Consider the following 27,664-nt stretch of genomic DNA (forward strand, 5'->3'; position numbering starts at 1 on the left):
GTACGCCGTCGCGGAGTGTCTGTTTAAAGTTATCGGGTCCTTGACGGCGCCCCTTCGCTTCGGGAGGGGGGTGTGCCAGGGATGCCCCATGTCCGGTCAGTTATACTCCGTTTGCGTGGAGCCTTTCCTGCGCCTCTTGTGGAAGAGGTTGACGGGACTGGCTCTGCAAGGGCCGGGCGTGGAGGTGGTCCTCTTGGCTTACACTGATGACGTGCTCCTCATGGTCACGGATCCCGCTGAACTGCGGAGGATGCGGGAATGCCATCAGATTTACTCGGACGTATCCTCCACTAAGATCAACTGAGAGAAATGTTCCGGACTCCTGGTGGGTCAGTGGTGGGTGGACTCCCTGCCGGAGGAGTTCAGGCCATTCGCCTGGAGCACCACGCACCTCCTCTATTTAGGAGTCTACCTTAGCCCTGCCGAGGACGCCTGGCCGGCGAACTGGCAAGAGCTGGAGGCCAAAGTCACCGCTCTCCTAGGACGCTGGACAGGACTGCTCCGAGTGTTGTCCTACAGGGGTCGAGCGCTGGTCATAAACCAGCTGGTGGCCGCCATGTTGTGGTACCGGTTGGTCACTTTGATCCCTCCCCCTGCGTTTGTCGCCAAGATGCAGAAGAAGCTCATCGACTTCTTCTGGGACAAAAGGGAGCAATGGGTCTCTGCCGCGGTTCTGAGTCTCCCGCTTAGGGAGGGCGGTCAGACGCTCGTGTGCCTTCGCACCCAGGCTGCGACTTTGCGTCTTCAGACGCTGCAGAGATACCTGTACATCGAGAATCCTCTGAGATGGTGTGTGCTGGCGACGTATTTCTTCCGCCAGCTGCACGGCCTCAATTACGACACGCAGCTCCTGTTTGTGAAAGTGGGCGGTAGGCGTGCCGGCCTGCGGGAGCTGCCTGTCTTCTACCAGGAACTGCTATGGGTTTGGAACTACGTCGCTTCCAGGCGGAGCTCTCCCCCATCAGGAGCAGCGGCTCTCCTTCGGAAGCCGCTGCTCAGGAATCCGCACCTCCAAGAACGCGGGTTCGGGCGGCTGGCGGAGGGCAGGGCTGTGCCTGGCAAGGTGACCAGAGTCGGGGACCTGCTCGATGGCGGAGGAGCGGGCTGGATGGCGCCGGAGGACCTGGCGCGGCACCTGTCCTGGACTAATGTCCGGCTCACGGACGAAGCCATCGAGTTGGTGAAAGTGGCACTGGGCCCCGACTCCACTAGGTGTATCGAGGCGGCTCAAGCATGTGGGGCGATCCCATCTGAGCTTACCCCCGTTCGGACGGAATACCTCATCGGCGCCCGGCCCCGAAACTCCCCTCGGGAACCGGCGCCTCACAACTTGAGCCGTCTCGAGGAAATACCCTCCGTGCCTTATCATTCCACACGTAGGGGTTTCTTGTACGGGCTGCTCCTGCTCACTCTCCACTTTGCCATCTTCGTCTGCCGTCCGGACACGCCTTGGCGTGGCGTCTTGCCGACCGGCGGAGACGGAAGTCCCCAATGGAGGGCTCTCTACGCTGGAGTCCTCCCTTGTTCCAATGGGGACTTGGCCTGGAGGGTGTTGCACGGAGCGATCCCGTGCAATATGGTTTTAAGTAGGTTCACAGACTCCCAGGCTGCCTGCATTTTTTGCAGCCTGGAGGAGTCTGTGTTTCACGTTTTTGTCGAGTGTGAGAGGTTGCAGCCCCTCTTTCACTACTTGAAGGGGCTGCTCCTCGATTTTTGGTTGCACTTCAGTGTCACGCTCTTGATCTACGGTCACCCGGTGCGGAGGGGAGCGGGCAGGTTGGAGGACCTCCTTGTAGGCCTGCTCCTGGGCCTGGCTAAAAGAGCCATCAATTGGTCCAGGCAGCGGGCGGTCGAGGGGGTCATCCGGCCGGATTGCCTGCCTCTCTTCCGCGGCCATGTTCACACCCGGGTGGCCCCGGAGATGGAGCACGCGGTGTCCGCCGGCACGCTTGAGTATTTCCGCGACCGGTGGGCCCCGCGGGGACTGGAGTGCATCATCAACCCGGAAAAACAAATTTTAATTTGATTTGTTAAGTTTTAGTTGAACTTTTGTTAATTTACAGTCCAATTTGTTTTGTTTTTTTTGGGTCCAAACAAAAGAGTGCCCTCCTGTTCAGTAAAGTACCTTTTAAACTGTTCTCCCGAAGTCCGTGTATTATTGAGGCGCGGACTTTGCACTACTATTCAAAAAATGCAATCAAGTTAGTCAGACACGACCTTCCTTTAACAAATCCATGTTTACTGTCCCTGATTAATCCATGTCTTTCTAAATGAAGATTTATCCTGTCCCTCAGAATTTTTTCCATTAATTTTCCCACCACCGAGGCCGAGGTTAGACTGATTGGCCTGTAATTACTCAGTCATCCCTTTCTCCCTTTTTAAACAGTGGTATCACGTAAGCAGTCTTCCAGTCCTCCGGCACCACACCTGTAGCCAGAGAGTAACCCTCACTATCTCCTCCTTGAATGCCTCCTACTGCTCTGACACTGATTTACCTTCAAGTTTCTGTCTTCAGTCCATCACATCTCAGCTTAGTAAAATTAGCTTTTCCCCAATTGAAAACTTTTATTCCTGGTCTATCCTTGAATTTTTCCATAACTACCCTAAATCTAACTGAATTATGATCACTACCACCAATATGTTCTCCCACTGATACCCCTTCCATCTGCCCAGCTTCATTCCCTAAAACTAGGTCCAGAACCGCCCCCTCTCTTGTTGGGCTTGCTACGTACTGGCTAAAAAAATTCTCCTGAATACATTTTAAGAATGCTGCTTCCTCTATACCTTTGACACTAATTTTATCCCAGTTAATATTAGGGAAGTGGAAATCCCTACTATTACTGTCCTATTTTTGCATGACTCAGAAATTTGCCTACATATTTGCTCTTCTATCTCCCTGACTGTTCGGAGGTCTATAGTACACTCCTAGCAGTGTGATTGCCCCTTTTTTTTCAGTTCAACCCATATAGCCTCATTGGATATTTCTTCTAAGATGTCATCCCTTCTCACAGCTGTAATTGTTTCTTTAATCAATATTGCGACACCCCCTCCTTTCTTTCCCCCTCTCTATCTTGTCTGAAAACCCTGTAACCAGGAATGTTGAGTTGCCATTCCTGCCCTTCTTTCAGTCATGTCTCAGTAATAGCTATAATATCATACTCCCACATGTCTATCTGTGCCCTCAGCTCATCTACTTTATTCCCTAGACTCCTTGCATTGAAGTATATATCATTTAGCACTGCCAAGCTCCCTTGTTGTCTATTTTCTAGCCTTTGTTTCCTCTGCCTTCCAAACTCGCTTACTAATTTTCTGCCTTCCATTTCCAGCTTTGCTTTTCTCCCTTCTGAATCTACTCTCAGGTTCCCATTCCCCTGCCAAGCTGGTTTAAACCCTCCCCCACAGCACCAGCAAACCCCCCCCCACCGTGAGGATATTGGTCCCGGTCTTGTTGAGGTGCAACCCGTCTGACTTGTACAGGTCCCACCTTCCCTAGAAACAGTCCCAATGCCTCAGGAATCTAAAGCCCTCCCTCCTGCACCATCTCGCCAGCCACACATTCATCTGCTCTATCCTCCTATTTTTGTACTCACTAGCACATGGCACTGGAATAATCCAGAGATTACTACCTTTGAGGTCCTGCTTTTTAATCCCTTTCCTAGCTCCCTAAAATCTGCCTGCAGGAACTCATCCCTCTTTCTACCTATGTTGTTGGTACCAATATGGACCACAACCTTTGGCTGCTCACCCTCTTCCCTCAGAATGTCCTGCAGCCACCCAGTGACATCCTTGACCCTGGCACCAGGGAGGCAACATACCATCCTGGAGTCATGTCTGCGGCCACAGGAACGCCTGTCTGCTCCCCTAAGTATCAAATCCCCTATGACTATTGCTATTCCACTCTTCTTCCTCCCCCCCTGTACAGCTAAGCCACCCATGGTGTCATGGACTTGGCTGTGGCTGCACTTCCCAGAGGAACCATCACCCCCACCAGTATTCAGAACTGAGAACCAGTTAGCGAGTGAGATGCAGTCAGGGGATTCCTGCCCGACCTGCCTGGTCCTCCTCTTCTGTCTGGCTTTCACGCATTCCCTCTCTGCCTGCACACTCTTAAGCTACGGGGTGACCACCTCCTGAAACGTGCTATCCACAAAGTTCTCATCCTCGCGGATGCACTGCAGTGACTCCAGCCGTCGCTCAAGCTGAGAAACCCAGTGCTCGAGCTGCTGTAGCTGGCAACACTTCCCGCACATGTGGTTGTCCAGGCCACGAGAAGTGTCCAGGACTTCCCACATGGCACAGGATGTGCATTCCAGGGGGCTGAGCTGCCCTGCCATGCCTTTACTTTGTAGACTATTAACTGGAAACACATACCAACTAATCACCAATCTGTTCCTTCCCTGTTTGTGACATCACTATAACTGTTTTGCAGTAGTTGCTTTTGTTGCTTTTAAGTACTGCTGCCACTGATACCACCTCCAATTAGGTTCAATCCCTATTAGGAATTGGATAAATACTTGAAGGAGAAAAGATTGTAGGGATATGGGGAAAGAGCGGTGGAGTGGGACTAACTGGATTGCTCTTCGAAAGAGCCAGCACAGACTCAATGGGCCAAGTGGCTTCTTTCTCTGCTGTACTATTCTATGATTCGATAAGATTATTAGGATACAAAACCAAAATCCGGCGATGTTGGAAATCTGAAATAAGAACAGAAAATGCTGGAAACGCTCAGCAGGTCAGACAGCATCTGTGGAGAGAGAAACAGAGTTTCAGGTCGATGACCTTTTCACCAGTAGCTGGAGTGATTTTTTTATTATTCGTTCCTGGGATGTGGGCAGCGCTGGCAAAGCCAGCATTTATTGCCCATCCCTGATTGCCCTAGAGATGGTGGTGGTGAGCCGCCTTCTTGAACTGCTGTAGTTCATGTGGTGAAGGTACTCCCGTAGTGCTGTTAGGGAGGGAGTGCTAGGATTTTGACCCAACGACATTGAAGGAACAGTGATATATTTCCAAGTCAGGATGGTGTGTGACTTGGAGGGGAACTTGCAGGTGATAGTGTTCCCATGCGTTTGCTGCCCTTGTCCTTCTAGGTGGTAGAGGTCGCGGGTTTGGGAGGTGCTGCCGAAGAAGCCTTGGCTTTGGAAATTGGAATTCCGATCCTGGGCCTGCTCCAACTCCCGGCGCGCAGTGCTTGCGTATCCCAGGGGCGCAGTTAGTTCGATGCATCCCCTGGGATCACGTGGGCCATGGGGAGCCAATCAGAGCAGGGAATGCTTCATTCATAAGTTTGACAGGAAGACCTGTCAAACTTATAAATACTACAAGCCCCAAAACATCACTAAATCTTCAAATACATTTTTAAAAAATATCACATTTTTTAAATAAACTATAAATTACATGAAATAACTATTTTAAACAATCATTTAAATTTTTGAAAAAAATAATTTTATTTTCTAACGGGGCTAAAAATAAACTTAACTTTCTTTAAAGTATTTAAAAATAATAAACCTGTGGAAAAAATGTTTTAATTTTAATTAATTCACCACTTACCTTGTAAAAAGCAGGCCTTGTGACTGCTTTTTATATGTGTAACTTTTGGAGACTTACCCTCCCGGGAAAACCTGCAAAGAAAACGTAAGTTCGGTGCGCACGCGCAGCCTCTCCTGCGCACGCGTACGAACTCTGAACCCCTTCTTTCAGGGGAACGGAAGTGCCGGTTGCCCGCGCATGCGCAGTGCATGCAGGAAACCGGCACTTCCATTGGGCTTACGGGTGAGTACCCCGTGCGTACTCACCCATGGAGACCCGAATTTCTGGGCCATTACATTTGGTTCCCTCATCCAAATCATTGATATATATTGTGAAAATCTGGGGCCCAAGCACTGATCCTTGCAGTACCCCATTAGTCACCGCCTGCCACCCCGAAAAAGACCCATTTATTCCTACTCTCTGTTTCCTGTCTGTTAACCAATTTTCAATCCATGCTGGTATATTACCTCCAATCCCAAGTGCCTTAATTTTGCACACTAACCTCTTATGTGATACTTTATCAAAGGCCTTCTGAAAATCCAAATACACCACATCCACTGGTTCTCCCTTATCTATTCTACCAGTTACATCCTCAAAAAACTCCAGTAGGTTTGTCAAACATGATTTCCCTTTCTTAAATCTATGTTGACTTTGTCTAATCCCGTTGATATTTTCTAAGTGTCCTCTTATCACATCCTTTATAATACACTCTGGCATTTTCCCTACTACTGATGTTAGGCTATCCGATCTGTAGTTCCCTGTTTTCTTTCTCCCTCCTTTTTAAATAGTGGGGTTACATTTGCCACCCTCCAACCTGCAGGAACTGTTCCTTAGTCTCTAGAATTTTGGAAGATGACAACTAATGCATCCACTATTTCCATGGCTACCTCTTTTAGTACTCTGGGACACAGATTATCAGGCCCTGGGGATTTATCAGCTTTCAGTCCCATTAATTTCTCTGGCACTTTTTTTACTAATACTAATTTCCTTTAGTTCCTCCTTCTCATTTGGTTCCCTAGCATTTCTGGAAAGTTATTTGTGTCCTCTTCCGTGAAGACAGAACCAAAATATTTGTTTAATTCCTCAGCCATTTCCTTGTTCTCCATTATAAATTCTCCTGTTTCTGACTGTAAGGGACCTACATTTGTCTTCACTAATCTTTTTCTTTTTACATACTTGTAGAAGCTTTTACAGTCCACTTTTATGTTCCTTGCAAGTTTACTCTCATATTTTAATGTCCCCTCTTAATCAATCTCTTGGTCCTTTTTTGCTGAACTCTTAACTGCTCCCAATCCTCAGGCTTGCCAGTTTTAGTCTTGGCGGCAGGTCTTGCTGAAATTGATAGCACACCTCTGTGCAGATGTTCTAGTAAATCTTAGTCTCCTATACCCATTATACCCAGGTATCTATACCTGGGACTGTAGGCCCACTATTAGCAGGGTCTTATTTTATATGCTATCTGACATTACAGGCTGCCTTTTCTTGCTTTTGCTGTTTCTCTTCTTCCAATTGCAGTACTGGTGGACCACTGAATCCAGTCCCTACAGTATCCAAAATTATTAAGTTTCAGCTGAATTATATAGCAGCTCACCATTCAGTAAACAGTCAAGGAAGAAAACTGCAGTCTCTACAGCAATGCATTATCCTTGGAGGGCTAGCAACATACCTCATTGCATTGTGTTAGCCTTAGAATGCAGTGAACTTTCCACTTAATTGTTTATAATTCCCATGATAATAAGCTGAACTACGCTAGCACACACCTTCAGCAAAATAGCACACTGAAAGCCACTTTCTCTGAAGAGCAATTTGACAGCATGCAATGAACAGCAGACATGTATGATACACTTTATCCTGATATTACTGCTCTGTACCCCTTCAAGAGTGCAATCATTGTAGTTAATGCTGACAGTAATTTCTATTCTTAAAAATCCCAAGCCCATCAAAGACACAGCACTGCCCTGTCTGGGGAGGTTCTGCTAAAACTAGTTTCACAATCCAAACAACAAAAATCTTGTCATTTCATAGGTGATTTTTTTTATCTCCAGCATCAATTCTCTGTCTGTTGTAGCCTTTGATTCTATGCTATCACCATTACTATGAGTCAGAGATCTTCTGAATTGTCCTCTCTTGTCCCTATTAAACACAAAATATGTTACCCTACACACTCTTCCTCCTCCTTACATCCTCAATGTGTTGAAAGTTGAAATTAAGGATATATTTACACGGCCAGTCGGTGTGAAGCAAATGGCATTCTAAAGCTGGAGTCAAGGACTTGAATTTCACACTGTAGAATGTGTGAATCCAATTCTGTGTCAAGCCTGGTTTACAAAGTGATTGGAGGGGGGCCATTGGACCCCATGACCATTCTGTGAACCTATCTGATATTAACTTAAATATATAGAGGGCAAAGATTTCCCCATCTTCTCCATCTAAATATTTACATTTCTAAATGTTGGGATAGATTGTATCCAGTGATGCACAGAGCTCTCTCCTAAACAGGACAATTGAAGTTCTAGCTAGGCAGGAGCCAAGCAATGTCGACAGGATCCTGCATAGAAGCATAGAAATATAGAAACATAGAAGATAGGAGCAGGCGTAGGCCATTCAGCACCTTGAGCCTGCTCCGCCATTTCATGAGATCATGGCTGATCATTCAAATTCAGTACCCTGTCCCTGCTTTCCCCCATATCCCTTGATCCCTTTAGCCTTAAGAAATATATCTAACTCCTTCTTGAATATATTTAATTAATTAGCATCAACTGCCTTCTGTGGTAGAGAATTCCACAGGTTCACCACTCTCTGGGTGAAGAAATTCGTCTACATCTCAGTCCTAAACGGCTTACCCCTTATCCTTAGACTTTGACCCCTGGTTCTGGACTCCCCCGCCATCGGGAACATCCTTCCTGCATCTAGTCTATCTAGTCCTTTTAGAATTTTATAAGTTTCAATGAGATCCCCTCTCATTCGTCTAAACTCTAGCGAATATAAACCTAATCGATCCAATCTCTCATCATACGTCATTCCTGCCATCCCAGATATCAATCTGGTGAATCTTCACTGCACTCCCTCCATGGCAATAACATCCTTCCTCAGATAAGGCGACCAAAACTGCACACAATACTCAAGGTGTGGTCTCACCAAGGCCCTGTACAACTACAGCAAGACATCTTTGCTACTGTACTCGAATCCTCTCGCTATGAAGGCCAACATACCATTTGCTTTCTTAACCGCCTGCTGCACCTGCATGCTTACCTTCAGCGACTGGTGCACAAGGACACCCAAGTCTCATTGCACTTCCCCTTTTCCCAATCTATTGCCGTTCAGATAATAATCTGCCTTCCTGTTTTTGCCACCAATGTGGATAACCTCGCATTTATTCACATTATACTGCATCTGCCATGCATCTGCCCAATCACCCAACCTGTCCAAATCATACTGGAGCTTCTCTGCATCCTCCTCACAGCACACATGCCCACCCAGCTTTGTGTCGCCTGCAAACTTGGAGCTATTACATCTAGTTCCCTTGTCCAGATCATTAATATATATTGTGAATAGCTGGGGTCTTAGCACCAATCCCTGCGGTACCCCACTAGCCTCTGCCTGCCTCTCGGAAAAGGACCCGTTTATTCCAACTCTATGCTTCCTGTCTGCCAACCAGTTCTCTATCCAAGTCAATATCTTACCCCCAATCCCATGAGCTTTAACTTTTGTAGGGGTTGCAAAATCCCCTCAGCCCCCAAAGATCGGGAAATATTAATCCACATCGTGGACGAAGACTTGTGTGATTTAAATTGTCTCTGGGTTGGGCAATGTTTTAAAACATACCCAGAACCGCAAAAGGCTGTGTTAAAAAGCTTGTAAGCTAGGCAGCACTTGGACACTGGAATCAAAGAACTTTGTGAAAATCGCACACTTTAAGATTGTACATTTTATTAAAAGATGTACTCTTGAGTTTTGGACTGTTTAAATTGCCCAGGGCATAAAAATGGCTGAACAGACCTCATGGAAACAGAATTGTAAAAGGCAGCAGAAAAGGACAGACAGGCTGTTAGCATATGAAAAGCTCAGCGCTGCCCTGTAGTAGGTTTGAATGGAGCCCGAGCTGTCAGTCACCCTGTAGTATTGGGTGGGTCCGGTAGCCTACAAGCTGCTTCTTTACACTGGGGAGTAGCCCGTTTGAATCAGCCAATCATCGGACAGCAAGCACAATGGCTTGTTTACACACATCCATTCACTGAAATTGACTCTACTACGTGATGTCTCCATGTATGAATGGAGGAAGTTAAAAGCCCTTCTCCTGTGTATTCAGACTTTTCAGCGTGAAATTGCGCACTGACCTTTTCGGCGCAAAAACAGCAGGGACTCCCAGGGTATAAACAATTAAGCCCAGGAAGTCCTCTGCCTCTCTTTTTTTGTTGTCTCTTTTACTCTTTGGACTGCATGTGAGCAAAGCTTCTGACCCACCAGCAAGACAATCTAGTGAGAAGTAAAAGGGTGGTAATTTAAGGGAAATGTTGCTAAGATTGTAAGATTAACATTGTAGCCATTTATCCCTCATTTTTGCCGTCTGCCTTCCCCTATTAAGCAATTTTACCGTGATTACTTTGATCGTGTGGTGTAGTTTCTTTAGTTTTAATAAAATTTGACTTTATGCATCCAGACCATTTGACTGTTTTTAATATATCATTATTATAAGTTCCTCCAGTCAGAACTGAAGGGGGGGTGTTTAGCGATTCAAAACCGTTGATTGGAATTGGTCACAGTGCAGTGGCAAAGGCTGCCTGACCAGGTAAATTACCGTAAACCAGGTAAAGGATGCCCCCCTACAAATTGGTGACCACGGCAGAACAGGAGGCAGTTTTTGATATGATAAGTGGTCTGGATCTGGAGAAAGCATCAGCTCTTGCTTTTCTTGCTTTCAGTCTGTGGGTAGCCCTGCAGAAGTTAGTGGCAGCATGTAAGCTGAGCTATTATAGTATAGGTGGCTGGGTTAAGAAGGGTGAGATGAGGGTGCAGGAGGAGGTTACAGAGGCCAAGAATCGGGAGTCAGAGTTTTAAAAATGCCAGGCGGAGGTAGAATGCCTCATAAGAGTGGTGAATGAGGTTAGAGATAGTGGGATGAGGGTGTGGAAAGAAAATGCATGCCTCACACTAGAGGTCACAAAATGCCAGGCAGAGATAGAGCGCCTTTTGCAGGAAGTCACAGAGGCTAGGGACAGTGAGATGAGGCTACAGGAGGAAAACGCACACCTCACCCAAGAAGCTTGCGAGGGCAAAAGCCATGCGAGGCACAAGATAGAGTTCCTAAAATGCCAAATTACAGAAGCAAAGAGTAACGAGATGAGACTGCAGGAAGAGAATGCCCGCCTCACCTCAGAAGTAACAGAGCAGGAGGAAATGGTTAGGGAGGTAAAGGCAGCTTATAAGCTGGCCTGCGACCAAAGGTTTAGTGGAGCAGATCATACTCCATGTAACAGAAAGATAGAGAGTTTGGGTATGGAGTTACTAAGGACTAAAGGGATGGTATGTCTCATAAGTCGGAAGCAAAGTCCGTCGGACAGTACCAGCAGCCCAAATCAAACCACTCCACAGGCAGCACCCAGAAAAGAGCTGGCTAGGGAATTAGAGATCCCAAGACCACAGCCCACAGCTCCGAGTTTTGAGGAGCTCTGGCAGCAAGAAGGGGTGGACAATGGGGTGGTAGGAGAATGCCAGCAGGTCCCGCTAGGCAGGCGGGGACCAGGACCAGTGCACCCATCTGACAACGGAGGTACGGTCCGCCTGTGAACGATAATGACCCAGGGGCTGTCCAGCATACCTATCTGGTACCCTATGATACCCAACAGCTCAGAGGCCTGATGAAACATATTCCCCTGCTCTCCGAAAAGGGAGACCCCTCAATGCACTTCCAAGAGATAGAACAGGCAGCCTGTGTTAACGGCTGTGATGATGAAGAGAAAGCCAACATGTTGCTTTTCTCTGTAGATAGTAAGCTCTATCAGACCCTTTCAGATGAGGCTAAGAGAGGGCAGTAGGGTTTTGAGGACCTAAAGGAGGAAATACTGGAAGCCATCGGTGCAAACGACGGCAGTCCGTTCGATCGCATAGGGAAAACATTGCAGAAGGAAGGGGAAACACCACAGGCATTTGCAGACAGGCTGTGGCCAGTCTACAACAGGGCATGTACAGGGGGCAAGATAGGGCCCACCTGAACCAGCGGCAGCGGACCCAATGGCTTCGTTGACTGGTGTCCAATTGCCTGCCCCAGATAAAAGCAAAGGCTGATATTTGGTTTGACCACCGAGACCCCCTAGCAACCGAAGAGACTGTAATCTGGCAGCTCACGGTAGCATATAGGAATGGTAGGAATAGTGGGACCCCCCAGCAAAAGGGTAAGGTCCACGAGGTTAAACCTGGGGCTCAATACAAGAAAGAGTGGCGCCGGGGGGGAGCCGTACCTCCCAGAACAAGGTCACTTGTTACAGGTGCGGGGAGGATGGCCACTGGCGCAGGGATTGTGAAAAGCCTGGGAGAGATGATAAAACGAGATAAGTTCACCCGAACCCTCCTAGAACACCTCAAACAAAATTATGGGCAGGCAGCAGACAGCATGGGGAAACAGCATCGGAATAACCGGCTGCTGCTCGAGCCTAGCAAGAGCCACCAGTGGGAGATAGGAGACCTAGTGATGGTAAGAAACTATGCCCGGGTGAGAAGTTTAGAGCCACTCTACATGGGACCCTATAGTATATTTGATAGGGCCAGCCCCATGGTCTATGCAGTAAAACTACTCCAGTGCACAAAGTGGTTCCACGCCAACCAATGTAAATTGTATAAATCTGACCATACAAGTTCAAGTTCACAGGCTGTAAGGACAGGCACTGTGGCTTGTTTCAAGGGAAAATATGTCTGGCCCACCAATTGGGACACTTCCCCACCCCAGTGGGACCTAAGTTTTGGCCAAAGTTTAAATTTGAGCCAGTTATTTAGTTCAGAAACAGAGAAACCGCAGCATGAGCGTAGAAATCTGCAGACTGCTGCGAGTTCATTCACAGAAAATCGCTTGGGGGGCTCAAGGGAGGAGGCGCTCTTTGAAGAGACTGCCCGCGCATGCGTACTCACTGGTCTGGAGACAGGAATTCCCCAGTCTTTTGAATGGCCTGTTTGTACAGGAGCAGTTCCCCAGCCCATGACCACAGTGGCTCCTCTTCAGTTTCCCTGTGCAGGCGCAGTCACGCGCCTGAGGGGAGAGGTTTCCCAACACTGGGTTCGCACAGGTACAGTTCCCCAGCCTGTGACCACAGTGGCTCCTCTTCAGTTTCCCTGCGCAGGCGCAGTCACGCGCCTGAGGGGAGAGGTTTCCCAACACTGGGTTCGTGTAGGCACAGTCGCCTGTTTGAATACAGAGGTTTCACAGCCTCTGCCGTGGGACTCCAGGGAGGAGGTTCGCGCAGGCGCAGTCGCCTATTTAAAGAGACAAGCTTCCCAGCCCGCTTCTAGAGTGGTTCCCCCTATGGTGTGGGACTCTGGGGAGGAAAGGATAGCAATTCCTCTTGCAGGGGACATATGGAAGGAGCTGGTACCAGGTTTTGGACCTGGAGAGGAAGATTTTCAGTGGGTGGTGAGGGGATACCTGCCCCCAGTACAGGATTGGTAGGGAAAAGGAGACAAACCCAGATTACAGGCAGGCTGCCAGGTATATTAAACAGTGCGGGCTGTTTGCATCAGGGGGAGAAGGTTCCCAGCCAGCTAGGGCTGTGACCCAGACTCAGGGTCCGTCAGCCAAAGTTTCCCCCACAGAGACGCCCCTCAGAAGGTCTCAGCAGGTCTGCAAGCCCAAGATAAGATGGTCACCAGAGTACCCGCCACAAAGAGCAATCTCCCGAGCCCGGGATGAAAGAGATCACAGAGGTCCCCAACTAGCAGCCATAAGCTGCCAGGGACAAGAAGCAGGAGGCAGTCCAGCTTCGCTGCAGGCAGCAGTAATCTGCAACAGTGACACCAGAGATTAGCCTGGCCATCCGGAGACGGGCGGCATTTGTATTATAGCTTTGTGTTCAGTTAGCAATATTTATTGCTTGCTTTTAAGGTGTTTAAATTTTAAGTTTACAATGTAACTAGTAGTTTTGAGTTTAAGTTTAAAGTTTAAGTTTATAAGTGTTGCAAATGCTTGTGTTTTGGTCCGAGGTTGAGGGACCCGACCATGTCTCCACCTAAGGCAGCAGGTCAGTGAGAGACCTGGCTGCATGTCCTTTTAAGTTCTTTTGCAGGAGAGTGGACAAAGGAGCAGCCCTGTTTGCCCAGCCCGAGCTGGGCACCGAATGAAGATATGGTTATACAGAATGTTGGGGATCAACTCGCCACTGGACAAATCCAGGAGGAGACCCCGCAGCGAACTTTGGGAGAAACCGGACATGGTCCGGAGGAACCTGCCTGCTCATCCTACGCAGAAGAGATGGCCCCAGCTGACGGCCCCAACCCAGCACTAGCCTGACCGAATTTCACTTGCGGGAGACCTCGCTATTGAGGAGTCATGGTGGGGAAGCATGGGCGCCTTGTCAGATAGGGATGCGTTCCCCGGGAGTGTGTGGTGATGGCCCGGGAAAGATTGTAAAGGGGAGAGGGAGACCCAAGTGTCACATGGGTGCGTTCGGGGAAGGGAGGAACTCACCCGGGGCCCACGGGCAAAGTTAGAGTGTAAGTGTGGCTGGGAAGGATGAGTGGATCGCCGGATCTGGGATCCATGTTTGAGTGTGGGGCCAGTGAGAGCAGCCACACAGGCACACATCATTTTCTGCAGCCAGTCGAGGGAAGACGGGAGGGGGAGGGACTGGGAGTCGCGATCCCATACTCCCCGGTCTCGGTCTGTGAAACATGAGGGGTACCTCGCCTCCACAAAGGGACAAGTGAATGGCTCGGTGCTGGTAGATCAGACTGTTCTGTAAAATCCATTCTGTCTGTTTTAAAAGTTTATGACCATTAAAGGGGGGTGGAAGGATAATTTACTGCTCGGGTGGGAGGAGCAATACCCACTCGAATTTGTGACCCATCATTGGCACGTGATGGTCGGGGTTTATTTCAGCATTTTGTTTCAAATGTTTAATGAAGATTTTTGTATTTTGTTTTACAGTTCCAAGCGGTGCAGAGGCGTAGGACCCTCTCCGTGCTTGGGATAATTTTGATTACATTGTATAACCAAGATTGCAACATTTTGTAATATGTTATAATGTAACAAGTGGTGCAGGGGTATGAAACCCCTTATTGTAACATTTTGTAATTGATGTATCTGTAGATGCCTACCGTACCACGGTTTTTCTCGGATTTGAGGGGAATAGATGGGTCAGGGAATCAGTGATAGGTAGCTATAGGTAAATGATTGTTTGTGGGGGGTCAGAAAATTTTGCTCACTTCTTCAAGAGGATACTACAAGCAAGTTGGAAGTATCCAAGGGCAGAATGTAGGGGTCGCAAAATCCCCTCAGCCCCCAAAGATCGGGAAATATTAATCCACATCGTGGATGAAGACTTGTGTGATTTAAATTGTCTCTGGGCTGGACAATGTTTTAAAACATACCCAGAACCGCAAAAGGCTGCGTTAAAATGCTCGTAAACTAGGCAGCACTTGGACACTGGAATCAAAGAACTATGTGAAAATTGCACACTTTAAGATTGTACATTTTATTAAAAGATGTACTCTTGAGTTTTGGACTGTTTAAATTGCCCAGGGCATAAAAATGGCTGATCAGACCTCATGGAAACAGAATTTTAAAAGGCAGCAGAAAAGGACAGACAGGCTGTTAGCATATGAAAAGCTCAGCACTGCCCTGTAGTAAGTTTGAATGGAGCCCGAGCTGTCAGTCACTCTGTGGTATTGGGCGGGTCCGGTAACCTACAAACTGCTCGTTTACACTGGGGAGTAGCCCGTTTGAATCAGCCAATCATCGGACAGCAAGCACAATGGGTTGTTTACACACATCCATTCACTGAAATTGACTCTACTACGTGATGTCTCCATGTATGAATGGAAGAAGTTAAAAGCCCTTCTCTTGTGTATTTGGACTTTTCGGCGCGAAATTGCGCACTGACCTTTTCGGTGCGAAAACAGCAGGGACTCCCAGGGTATAAAAGATTAAGCCCAGGAAGTCCTCTGCCTCTCTTTTTTTTTCTCTTTTACTCTTTGGACTGCAGGTGAGTAAGGCTTCTGACCCACTAGCAAGACAATCTAGTGAGAAGTAAAGGGATGGTAATTTAAGAGAAATGTTGCTAAGATTGTAAGATTAACATTGTAGCTATTTATCCCTCATTTTTGCCGTCTGCCTTCCCCTGTTAAGCAATTTTACCGTGATTACTTTGATCGTGTGGTGTAGTTTCTTTAGTTTTAATAAAAGTTGACTTTCTTGCATCCAGACCATTTGTCCGTTTTTAATATATCATGAATTATAAGTTCCTCCAGTCAGAACTGCAGGGGGGGGTTTAGCGATTCGAAACCGCTGATTGGAATTGGTCACAGTGCAGTGGCAAAGGCTGCCTGACCAGGTAAGTTACCGTAAACCAGGTAAAGGATGCCCCCCTACACTTTGCATGCTAATCTCTTATGCGGGACCTTATTGAATGCCTTCTGAAAGTCCAAATACACCACATCCACTGGATCTCCCTTATCTATTCTACCAGTTACATCCTCAAAAAACTTCAGTAGATTAGTCAAGCATGATGTACCTTTTGTAAATCCATGTTGACTTTGTCTGATCCTCTCACTGTTTTCCAAGTGCTCTGCTCTGAAATTACATCTTTTATAATGGACTCTAGCATTTTCCCCACTACCAATATCAGGCTTACCAGTCTATAATTCCCCGTTTTCTCTCTGCCACCTTTTTTTAAATAGTGTGGTTACATTATCTACCCTCCAATCCATGGGAACTGTTCCAGAGTCTATAGAATTTTGGAAGATGACCAGCAATGCATCTACTATTTCAAAGGCCACTTCCTTAAGTACCCTAGGATGTAGATTATCAGGCCCTGGGGATTTATCGGCCATCAATCCCGTTAATTTTCCTAACACCATTTCCCTACAAATACTGATTTCATTCGGTTCCTAACTTTCATTAGACCCTATGTTCCCCGGCATCTCTGGGAGGTTATTTGTGTACTCCTTTGTGAAGACAGAAACAAAGTATGTATTTAATTGGTCCACCATTTTGTTGTTCCCCGTAATAAATTCCCCAGATTCTGACTGCAAGAGACCTACACTTGATTTCACCAATCTTTTTCTCTTCACATATCTATGGAAGATTTTACAGTCAGTTTTTATGATCCCTGAAAGCTTACTCTCATACTCTATTTTCCCCCTCTTAATTAATCTCTTTGTCCTCCTTTGATGAATCCTAAACTGCTCCCAATCCTCAGGTTTGCTGCTTTTTCTGGCCAATTTATATGTCCTCTCTTTGGATCTTATGCTATCCCTAATTTCCCTTGTTAGCCATGGTTGAGCCACCTTTTTTGTTTTATTTTTATGCCAGACAGGGATGAACAAATTCTGTAGTTCATCCATGCGATCTGTAAATGTTTGCCATTGCCTATCCACCGTCAACCCTTTAAGTAACATTCCCCAATCCATCCTAGCAAACTCATGCCTCATACCAATGTAGTTTCCTTTATTTAAATTTAGGACCCTAGTCTCTGTGTCAACTACTTCACTCTCCATCTTAATGATGAACTTTATCATATTATGATCGCTCCTCCCCAAGGGGCCTCGCACAACAAGATTGCTAATTAATCCTTTCTCATTACATAATACCCAGTCTAAGATGGCCTGATCTCTAGTTGGTTCCTCGATATATTGGTCCAGGAAATCATCCCATATACACTCTAGGAATTCCTCCTCCATGGTATTGTTACTAATTTGGTTAGCCCAATCTATATGTAGATTAAAGTCACCCATGATAACTGCTGTGCCCTTATTGCACGCATCTCTTATTTCCCATTTAACGCCATCCCCAACCTCAGCATTACTGTTTGGGGGTCTGTGTACAACTCCCACTAATGTTTTCTGCCCCTTGGTATTTCTCAGCTCTACCCATACAGATTCCACATCATCAGAGCTAATATCCTTCCTTACTATTGTGTTAATCTCCTCTTTAACCAGGAATGCTACACCACCTCCTTTTCCTTTTTGCCTGTCCTTCCTGAATATTGAATACCCCTGGATGTTGAATTCCCAGCCTTGGTCACCCTGGAGCCATGTCCCCGTAATCCCAATTATATCATATCTGTTTACATCTATTTGCACAGCTAATTCATCCACCTTACTACAAATGCTCCTCGCATTAAGACACAAAGCCTTCAGGCTTGTTGTTTTAACACTCTTAGTCCTTTTAGAATGATTATTTACTGCGGCCCTGTTTGATTTACACTCTTGATTTCTCTGACTTCCACTTTTGCTTTTCTCCTTCCTTTCTTTTGCTTCCAACCTCGCTTCCCTTTCCTCTGTGTCCCTGCTCAGGTTCCCAAACCCCTGCCATTTTAGTTGAAACCCTCCCCAACAGCACTAGCAAACACTCCCCCTAGGACATCGGTCCCGGTCCTGCCCAGGTGCAAACCATCCAGTTTGTACTGGACCCACCTCCCCCAGAACTGGTTCCAATGTCCCAGGAATTTGAATCCCTCCCCCTTGCACCATTCCTCTAGCCACATATTCATCTGAAATATCCTTCTATTTCTACTCTGACTAGCACATGGCACTGGTAGCAATCCTGAGATTACTACGTTTGAGGTCCTATTTTTTAATTTACTTCCTAACTCCCTATATTCAGCTTTTAGGACCTCATCCTGTTTTTTACCTATATCGTTGGTACCTATATGCACCACGACAACTGGTTGTTCACCCTCCCCCTCCAGAATGCCCTGCAGCCGCTCCAAGACATCCTTGACCCTTGCACCAGGGAGGCAACATACCATCCTGGAGTCTCGTTTGCAGCTGCAGAAACACTTATCTATTCCCCTTACAATAGAATCCCCTATCACTATAGCTCTCCCGCTCTTTTTCCTCCCGTCCTGTGCAGCAGAACCACCCATGGTGCCAGGAAGTTGGCTGCTGCTGCCTTCCCCCGATAAGCATAGCTGGAACCCGAACTGTAGCTATCGGTGTCTGGCAGATACCTCAAGACTAATAAGACAGTCATCATCTACAGCTCACCTAAGATAGGAAACATTAGGCAGTGTAATTCCTTTCTTTAAAACCCAAGTTTGGGATCACCCAATTGCCACTGTCTGATTCACCTCATGTTCTCTTACTTGTTGATTTATTCACCTAGGCCCTTTGCTCTTCATCTTCATTTATTAACAAAAAAGAAAATCTTACTTCAGTGCAACTCAATCTTTTCCAAACTATCAATAGACCATGGGTGCGTACACTCCCATAAGTGCCGTGCAAGTTCCGGGTTTAGACATGCGTAGCACATACGTGAAATCCTGGAACTTACAATCTGTCAAGGATCTTCTTGACAGGTCACACACATCCCCGGGAAAAGGGCATCTGCGGGCGGAGACTCCTGCCCAGCAAATGCCCGTGAAATTCTTACGCCTGGTAAAAGCAGGTGTAAGGCCTGCTTTTACTAGCGTAAGAGTTTAAAAAAAATAAAAATACATTTTTATCACTCATTTATACATTAAAAAACCTGTGCAATAAGTTAAGTTTATTTTTAGCCCCTTTAAAAAATGTTAATTTATTTTTCAAAAAATAAATTTTTGTTTTAAATATTTAACTAAATTGCATTTTAATTGATTTTAAATATGTAATTTTTTTTTGTTATTTATTTGATGTGTAGATGCATTTTTTGGGGTATTCCCATTCATGCTTATGGGGTTTCCATACATTCGGAATCTCCATAAGCATGAATGGGGATTCCCTTCTTTCATTGGTTGGACTGGCCCACGTGACTCCAGAAGCGCTTGCGAGCTGCATGCGCCCCTGGGATATGTGGGCCTCTACGCATGTCTATGCATAGAGGCCCAGGAGCGCAAGTCACCATACTTCTCAGACCACCAGGTATGCAGGCATTTTATTTGCAGATCGGAGGCATTTTCCTGCGGGAAGCCTCCGACTGCAAATTCAGGGCCATTGTCTCAAACCAATTACCCACAACCACCAGTCACATGCACTAAAATACAAACAGACCTTTGGTTAACTGTAATGCGACACATCAGAATATTTTGCTAAGCCACAGAACCTAGGACCAATAAATCTGTGGTACCTCTAAATCATATTCAATTAAAGTAAAAGCACTGACGGAAGGCTGCACATGATAATGTAAATCAACACCCAAGAACATTTACCAGTGAAGGATAAAACATGGAGTATTGTGTAGCTGGAGGTTACTCATTATGCTAATCCTGAATGGATATGGAATAAAATAATTTGAAGGAACACAGGAGGACTAATAATTAAGAGCGTTTTAAGCAGTATGGGGCCAATTTGCAAAATGTTATGACTGCATGGTTATTTGCAATTTCTAATTATTCAGCAACTGTCTCTCATGGAGGTTATGTGGCTGCAGAACCACAAAGGTCTTGCAGTGTGCTACCAGTCATCCGCCCAACAGCCCTCTCTAATCGGTGATATTTCCTTTGGAAATGTTACAAGCCAAGCTGAACTTAATAGCTGTCTTTTACAGTTCAGTAGTTAACTCACAAACAAAATTTTTTGCTGAATATTCTGGGCTGTACGTTGCTGTGGAGGAATAGAATTTGTAATATCATGGACCTAAAATTCCAATCATGTTCCATCAGCCTCCAGCAGTGGGGGACCAGTGGAAACCCTGTGGAATATCAGCCTCTTGCCACTAGGGGATGGTGTTGCTTCTTTCTCTTCCAGCTACATGCAATGTATGGCTTTGTTTCACATTTTGAAGGAATGTGGTAAATGAAGCAAATTAGCACCATTTACATTAAAGTTCGAAATAAATTTTAATCTGTCAAAAGTGAAGTTCCTTTGTTCCTTCTGGAGCCTGTAAATGAATGGTTCTGTTGAGTATAATTCTGTGGCATTCTCTGCTAAAATCAACTAGTTTACTAGTTGTAGCAGGTAGACTCATCAGATATACTCAGCCTTTCAATTGGATCAAAATTCCCACCAATATCTGGGAGTTTACCTGAGAATAGTGGAGGCCACTTCACTTTCAAAATAGGACAGGTTTGAGGATAAAATCTCTACTCAGCTTGCAAACGTGGTCAGTCTTCTATAAGTGTCTTTCTACGAGGGCAGAGCTCCAATGATGACGTGGCTGTTTTTTTTCCATGCTTTGAGACCATTTAGTTTTCTTGGAGCTTGAGCACAGAGCGCAGAGACAGAGCTGGGTGAATGCAATCGGAGTGGATCACAAACAGAGTGGCAGAGTGGTATCTAGCTGAAAAGGAGGAGTGGAGTCACAGAACCTAAGGACTCTAAGTTAGTAGGCCCGAGAGCAGACCTACGGGAGAGCAAGAGGAATGGCCAGAGATAAAGGTAGACCCGAGAGCCTGCAGCGGGGAGCGAGGTAAAAAAAATCTAAATTGACATCAGCACAAGTGAATGAGCTCATTGGTAAGTAGCTGGTGATTTTTTTTTTAAGTCTTGAGTTTATTTCTGTTAAGTTAGTTAATAGTCTATTAAATACAGGCATGGCAGGGCACCTCAGTCCCGTGGAATGCACATCTTGTGCCATGTCCTGGACAACCATGTGTGCATGAAGTGCCATCAGCTGGAGGAGCTCAAGCTCCGGGTTTTGGAGCCAATTGAGCAGCAGCTGCTTTCACTGTGGTGCATCCATGAGGCTGAGAGCTACATGGATAGCATGGTTCAAGAGGTGGTCACCCCGCAGCATAAGAGTGTACAGGCAGAGAGGGAATGGGTGACCACCAGACAGACAAGGAGGATCAGGCAAGTAGTGCAGGAGTCCCCTGAGTGCATCTCACTCTCTAGCCGGACTAGTGAGAGTGATGGTTCCTCTGGGGAGTGCAGCCCATGGCACCATGAGTGACTCAACTGTACTGGGGGGGAGGAGGAAGATCAGGAATGCTATGGTGATAGGGGATTCAATCGTTAGGGGAACAGACAGGCATTTCTGGGGCCGCAAATGTAATTCCAGGATGATATGTTGCCTTCCTTATGCCAGGGTCAAGGATGTCACTGAGTGGCTGTAGAACATTCTGAGAGGGGAGGGTGAAAACCCAGAGGTCGTGGTCCATATCAGTATCAATGACATAGGTAGAAAGAGGTATGAGGTCCTGCAGGCAGATTTTAGAGAGCTAGGAAAGACATTAAAAAGCAAGACCTCAAAGGTAGTATTCTTCGGATTACTCCCGGTGCCAAGAGCAACAGCAACAACTTGTATTTATATAGCGCCTTTAACATAGTAAAACATCCCAAGGCGCTTCACAGGAGTACTATAAGACAAAACATTTGACAGCGAGCCGCATAAGGAGAAATTAGGGCAGTTGGTTTTAACGAGCGTCTTAAAGTTGGAAAGAGAGGCAGCGAGTCGGAGAGATTTAGGCAGGGAATTCCAGAGCTTAGGGCCTAGGCAACAGAAGACTCGGCCACCAATGGTTGAGTGATTATAATCAGGGATGCTCAAGAGGGCAGAATTAGAGGAGCACAGATATCTCAGGGAGTTGTGGGGCTGGATGAGATTTCAGAGATGGGAGGGACGAGGCCACGGAGGGATTTGAAAACAAGGATGAGAATGTTGAAATCAAGGCGTTGCTTAACCGGGAGCCAGTGTAGGTCAGCGAGCACAGGGGTGATGGGTGAACAGGACTTGGTGCGAGTTAGGACATGGGCAGCCGAGTTTTGGATGAACTCAAGTTTACTTAGGGTAGAATGCGGGAGGCCAGCCAGGAGTGCATTGGAATAGTCAAGTCTAGAGGTAACAAAGGCATGGATGAAGGTTTCAGCAGTGGATGAGCTGAAGCAAGGGCGAAGATGGGCGATGTTATGGAGGTGGAAATAGGCAGTCTTAGTTGTGCCGCGGATATGTGGTCGGAAGCTCGTTTCAGGGTCAAATGTGACACCAAGGTTGCGAACAGTGTGGTTCCGCCTCATACAGATGTTAGGCAGAGTGGCTAGGGAACAGAGTTTGTAGCGGGGACCAAAAACAATGGCTTTGGTCTTCCCAATATTTAATTGGAGACAATTTCTGCTCATCCAGAACTGGATGTCAGACAAGCAGCCTGAAAATTTAGAGACCATGGAGGGGTCGAGAGAAGTGATGCTGAGGTAGAGCTGGGTGTCATCAGCGTACATGTGGAAACTGACGCAGTGTTGTCGGATGATGTCGCCAAGGGACAGCATGTAGATGAGAAATAGGAGGGGGCCTAGGATAGATCCTAGTGCGTATAGAAATAGGAGGATAGAGCAGATGGGAGGGCTTTAGATTCCTGGGATATTTGGACCAGTTCTGTTGGTGGTGGGACCTGTAAATACCAGACGGGTTGCACCTCAACAGAGCCAGGATCAATATCCTTGTGGGGGGGTTTGCTAGTGCTGTTGGGGAGGGATTACACTCATTTGGCCAGGGATGGGCACCAGGATATAGCATTAGAAAGGAGAAACAAGGTTCACAAAGGATTGGGAGAGACAGACAGCACTAGAGTAAGAAATAGTATGGTATTAGGCGGAGTCAGACTAAGACAGAATACAAGAAGGCCTAATATAAGTTTACAGTGCATGTGTGTAAATGCACGAAGCTTGGTAAGTAAGGTTGGTGAGCTGTAGGTGCAAATAGCCACATGGGAATATTATGTTGTGGTGATAATGGAGTCCTGGCTCAAAAAAGGACAGGATTAGGTTTTAAATATTCCTGGATATAAGGTGTTCAGGAAAGATAGGGAAGGAAAGAAAGGAGGTGGGGTGGCAGTATTGATTAAGGAGATTATTACAGTGCTGGAGAGAAAGGATGTCCTGGAAGGGTCAAGGACAGAATCTATTTGGTTAGAGTTAAGAAACAATACAGGTGCCATTACATTAATAGGCCACCAACTAGTGGGAAGGATATAGAGGAGCAAATTTGCAGAGAAATTACAGAGAGATGCAAGAACTATAGAGCAGTGATAATGGGGGACTTCAATTACCCTGATATAGATTGGGATAGTAATAGTGTAAAGAGCAGAGAGGGGGAAGAATTTCTGAAGTGTGTTCAGGAGAAATTTCATGATCAGTATGTTTCCAGCCCAACGAGGAAGGAGGCATTACTGGATCTGGTTCTGGGGAATGAGTTGGGTCAAGTGGAGCAAGTGTCAGTAGGAGAACATTTAGGGAACAGCGATCATAGAATCATAAGGTGTAGATTAGCAATGGAAAAGAACAGGGTGCAATCTAGAGTAAAAATATCTAATTGAAGGAAGGCCAGTTTCAGTGGGTTGAGAACAGATCTGGCCCAGGTAAATTGGAATCAAAGATTGGCAGGCAAAAGTGTAATTGAACAATGGGCTACCTTTAAAGAGGAGATGGTTTGGGTACATTCGAGGCACATTCCCACATGGGGGAAAGGTAGGGCAACTAACGCCAGAGCTCCCTGGATGACAAAAGAGATAGAGAGTAAGATGAAGCAGAAAAAGACAGATGACAGATGTCAGGTTGAGAATACAAGTGAGAACCAGGCTCAGTATAGAAAGTTCAGAGGGTAAGTGAAAAAGGAAATAAGAGGGGCAAAGAGAGAGTATGAGAATAAATTGGTAGCTAACATAAAAGGGAATCCAAAAGTCTTCTGTAGGCATATAAATAATAAACGGGTAGTAAGAGGAGGGGTGGGGCCATTAGGGACCAAAAAAAAGACCTACGCATGGAGGTTGAGGGCATGGCTGAGGTATTAAATGAGTACATTGTATCTGTCCCTATCTAGGAAGAAGATGCTGCCAAAGTCATAGTGAAAGAGGAGGTAGTTGAGGTACTGGATGGAGTAAAAATTGATAAATAGGATGTACTAGAAAGGCTGGCTGTCCTTAAAGTAGATATGTCACCAGGACCGGATGGGATACATCCTAGAATGCTGAGGGAAAGTGAAGGAATAAATAATGGAGGTACTGGCCATAATCTTCCAATCCTCCTTAGAAACGGGAGTGGTGCCAGAAGACTGGAGAGTTGCAAATGTTACACCCTTGTTCAAAAAAGAGTGTAAGGATAAACCAAGCAACTACAGGCCAGTCAGTTTAACCTCAGTAGTGGGAAACATTTAGAAATGATAATTGGGGACAAAATTAACAGTCACTTGGATAAATGTGGATTAATTAAGGAAAGCCAGCATGGATTTGTTAAAGGCAAATCATGTTTAACTAATTTGATTCAGTTTTTTGATGAGGTAACAGAGAGGGTTCATGAGGGCAATGCGGTTGATGTGGTGTACATGGACTTCCAAAAGGTACTTGATAAAGTGTCACATAATAGGTTTGCCAGCAAAGTTGAAGCCTATGGAATAAAAGGGACAGTGGCAGCATGGATTCGAAATTGGTTACGTGAGAGGAAACAGAGAGTAGTGGTGAACGGTTGCTTTTCCGACTGCGGGAATGTACACAGTGGTGTCCCCCAGGGGTCAGTACTAGGCCCACTGTTTTTCTTGATATATTTTAATGACTTGGACTTGGGTGTACAGGGCACAATTTCAAAATTTGCAGATGACACAAAACTTGGAGGAAAAGTGAGGAGGATAGTGATAAACTTCAAGAGTATAGAGATAGGTGAGTGGAATGGGTGGACACGTGGCAGATGAAATTAACGCAGAACAGTACGAAGTGATACATTTTGGTCAGAAGAATGAGGAGAGGCAAACTAAAGGGTGCAATTCTAAAGGGGGTGCAGGAACAGAGAAACCTGGGGGTATATGTGCACAAATTGTTGAAGGTGGCAGGGCAAGTTGAGAAAGCGGTTAAAAAAGCATACAGGATCCTGGGCTTGATAAATAGAGGCATAGAGCTCAAAAGCAAGGAAGTTATGATAAACCTTTATAAAACACTGATCCGACCTCAACTGGAGTATTGTGCCCAATTCTGGGCACCACACTTTAGGAAGGATGTGAAGTTCTTAGAGAGGGTGCAGAATAGATTTACAAGAATGGTACCAGGGATGAGGGACTTCATTTACGTGGATAGACTGGAAAAGCTATGGTTATTCTCCTTAGAGTAGAGAAGGTTGAGAGGAGATTTGATAGAGGTGTTCAAAATGATGAGGGGTCTAGACAGAGTAGATAGAGAGAAACTGTTCTCATTGGCGGAAGGGTCGAGAACCAGAGGACACAGATTTAAGGTGATTGGCAGAAGAACCAAAGGCGACATGATGAAAACCTTTTTACGCAGTGAGTGGTTAAGATCTGGAATGCACTGCCTGAGAGGGTGGTGGAGGCAGATTCAATCATGGCTTTCAAAGGGAATTGGATAAGTACCTGAAGGAAAAAAAATTGCAGGACTACAGGGAACAGGCAGGGGAGTGGGACTAGTTGAAGTGCTCTTGCAGGGAGCTGGCACGGGATCAATGGGCTGAATGGCCTCCTTCTGTGCTGTAACCATTCTATTATTCTATGATTCACCTGCTTAGTCCCTCTCTCTATTTTTGCTGTGGCTCTGTTTTTAACCCTAAGGAGAGCAGTGAGTAGCATACGTCCATCTCCAAAACCTCCAGAGATACCTATGCACAAACAATTTTCTCATTCACTAACTGTGCCACCTGGAATAAGACACAGCTGTCTCCCATCTATCACAATAGGCTTGAGCAGCCTGTTTTTTACCAATAATTTCTGAAGGCACAGAATATGCTTTTCTATAGCAGGGATACTACCACCTGATCTGTCTCTTTGTTCACCATAGCACTTTGTACTTGTGCCTTCAAACAGAGTCACTGGGGAAACACAAGTGTAGTCAGTGATGCAGACCATCAACTGTTACTACAGTTGCCTTGCTTGTTGTTATGACACAAGATAAAGTATCTCCTATATCCAAACTCATTTTTCTTTCTGAAGGTGGCTATGCAGGCAGCACATTAGTGCTGAACAGCATTCTCATTTGCCTTTGTTACACATAAATGCAAGGATGGTTATTAAATTTCCCCATTTAATAATCATCATCATACACTGGAGCCTCTGCTATATTCTTTTACACCGTGCAGAGTGGTATCTGTCTGCACCCTATATATTCTCCACCTTGTAGCTCTTGCTTCTCATCAGGTCACAGCCTGGCAAGATTTATTGATACCTTTCTAGGTGGGTGTCCTCTTTAATTTTGAGCGGTGCCTTGAGTCACTTGGGAGCTTGAATAGAAAATGTTATAATATGTGGGTGACTCAACTCTGTTCCACTTCATGGACACTATGGTCCTTTCTGCAACTAGATGAAGATGATATATCACATCATCTGCAGTCTCAAAAAGCTGCAGCTGCTGTTTCAACACATCAGTGGGCTGCTACAAAAGTAATCACTCAATTTCTTTTCCACCTTCTTTGTCAACAGACACTCCATGATTAGATTGATTTAACCTCTTGGCAATTCTGATGCTGGTTCGAGTCACATTTAGTTAGCCATTCACAAGAAGCTGTAGATCACTTCACTTGCTCATCCATGTTCAGAGTTTTGGCCCAAATAATGGATTGCCAAAGAAAGTCAATGCTTTCTGATCCAATGAACTCTGTGTGGTGCATGAGTCCAACTGGTCCTTACGAAATTGGTCCAGTTCTAAGTAGAACACAACATATTTGAAAGATGTCCACCTACATTACAGAGAACCACACATTACTTTATTTATCTTTATATTTATCTGCATATTGCAATTTTTCATCTCTTATCATTGTCACACAAATGTGCCGAGGTATGTTTTGACCTGCTCTGCGTATACAGTGTGTAGCCACCTGTGAATCTTACCACAGTTTCCTATCACCTTGACAGATGACCATAAGACAATTCCTGTGTGAGTTCTGAGCTACAGTAATGTAGGTAGATATCTGATTTTTTTTAAATTAATTATTATACCTGGTACTCTGAAGTACCCAGGGGGGTTTTATATGCTCCAGTTCAGGAGTATTATTTTTGTCTCACTATTGCCCCATTTTTAAGTAAATAGGATGGTAACAGGGTAAAATTAAAAAATATACATAAATCGTCAACTTTCCACTGGAGGCCTGGCCA

The sequence above is a fragment of the Somniosus microcephalus genome, chromosome 1, assembly GCF_052327205.1.
Source record: "Somniosus microcephalus isolate GS21.2 chromosome 1, FLI_Smic_1.0, whole genome shotgun sequence".
Taxonomy (NCBI): domain Eukaryota; kingdom Metazoa; phylum Chordata; class Chondrichthyes; order Squaliformes; family Somniosidae; genus Somniosus; species Somniosus microcephalus.